Genomic DNA, 2,231 nt, shown 5'->3' on the forward strand with positions numbered 1-2,231 from the left:
TTTTGTTATTATTACTGTTTTTTTTTTCTTATATTTTCCAATCATATTTGTCATATCACATCTTAAGCTTTTTCTCCTAGGCAATCAATGCTGCCTTTTTTTTCCTTTTTCAGAGCACCGTTAAGACTATACAGTAATTCCCCCCCCCCCCCCCGCCGCCGATTGTTTTCCGTGATTGTACAATCATCTAAACATGGCATTATCTAGCAAATACAAGTATATAGAGGCTCACTGCAATTACTATAGCGTCAGACTGTTTTCATTATTGATCGGCAAACACCCCTTTTCAAATGTGCTCCTTTTCATGAACACATGTATTTAGATCTTTTGTTCGGTAACATCGGCCTAGAATAGAGACTGAGGGCACTGAGGTGAAAAGGTATTGGATGTTTGTCTGCTGTACCAATATTGTTTTTCCCCCCCATTCAATGTTGCTCTTTTGAAAAAAAAGCATTACACATATGAGTCATACAGGATTTAACTATCACTATCACACATACCTACATCTCAACAGGATACAGTATATAGATAAAGCACTATTTGATGTTTTGGTGTGTGTGTTATATAGTAAATATTTAAATATGCTATGACAACAGCGGGGCAAAAAAAAAAAAAGCTTAATCAAATTAAAGAGAGGCATTAGCATGTTTGAGAGTTTGACCGGAAATGGTTGTAACACCTGGGTGAAACAGGAAGTATAAATGGTTGTGCCTTTAAAACCAGAACTGGTGTCTTTAGAGATAACAAGATGACTGCTTATTTGTCTCACACCATTCACTTGAGAGGGTTAGGGGGTTGGGGGTGGGGGGGTTGGGGGGGTTGTTGGGGGGGCTTGAGGAAATTATGTGCCACAGCATTCCACAAACAACTTGTGCTCTGCTCGTGAAGTCTTTGAATTTGTAGGTTTGGGAGGGGAGGGAGGGGTGTGGGGGGTATCACTCCTCTTGTTAAGATTGTTGTTTTTTAAAAATGTGTAATATTTGTCTCACAAGAGACCCAAAAAAGAGCTTATGTGACCTTTTTTTCCTGGTTTATAGTAATGTTAACAGTCTAATATCTTGTTCCACTCTGACTGTGTGTATGTGGTGCAGGAGGGGAGGGGATAGGGGAGGGGGGGTTGGTTGGTTGGTTGGTTGGCGGGTGAGGGGAGAGAGATCAGTGGCCCACACATGGCTGTAATTTAATGGAGAATTGCCCAGTGGTTCCTGTTCAGAGGTAAACACACCAATAGTCAGGCTTTTGTTATTGCATGACTATGACAACTGCCTCCATCAATAAACAATAGAGTGTGTTGGGTGGAACAAGGACTCACTGTATGAAAAGGACCTCAGTGTGTCCCACCCCCCAACCCCACCCCCCCCCATGTCTCACTCTCACTTCTGATCAGATACACACAGTGAAGACTCTTATGATGTGTTTGTGCAATATAACATATAAAATAATAAGCTCAGAGAACATGCATGGGGAGGGGGGGGGGGGCATTCATTGCTGCTTGCGGCTTTAATTATTATTATTCGGTAAGGCATGGCAGCAAATACAGAGCTCCGAGAGATTATTTATGATGTGCAAAATCCTCCCAACCGTCGAGTTATTATTACTTAACAGACTCCTATAAGTTTCTAAAAATGGCATCGTCGGTGTTAAAAGTTAAAGAGGAGGTCAAACATGAGAAAAAATCTCTGAGACACAATAAACAAAAGAGATAGAGAAAGCATGGTAGTCACCATCAAGCTGTGAGTCAACAGGGGGGCCAATCCCTCAAATCTAGAGATGCAACCTGGGCCAGGGTCGTAAACATTTACAGGGTGGGAAGTGCTGAGCAGAGAGAGAGAGAGAGAGAGAGAGAGAGAGAGAGAGAGAGAGAGAGAGAGAGAGAGAGAGAGAGAGAGAGAGAGAGAGAGAGTGAGAGAGGCTGCAGGATATCAACTTTCTCTCTCTCTCTCTCTTTTAATTGCCGTATGAGTGTGCACAATAGAGCTCTACCCACTTTTGTTTTCGGGGGGTTATTTAAATGTTTTAATTGAAGTTATAGGGTAAAAAAAAGAAGAATTTAAATAAAAACAAAGTAAAAGAAAAGAGGAAATCAATGCTAAATCAGACAATTAATCTCAGTGTTTCTCTGAGGTACTAAATATTCAGTTTTGAGAGATTTAATATATTTTCCAGTGGTGGATTTTAAGATTTTAACTAAATACACCAACTCAAGTACTGTAGTTAAGTACAGTTATGAG

The sequence above is a fragment of the Scomber japonicus genome, chromosome 4 (assembly GCF_027409825.1).
Source record: "Scomber japonicus isolate fScoJap1 chromosome 4, fScoJap1.pri, whole genome shotgun sequence".
NCBI lineage: Eukaryota > Metazoa > Chordata > Actinopteri > Scombriformes > Scombridae > Scomber > Scomber japonicus.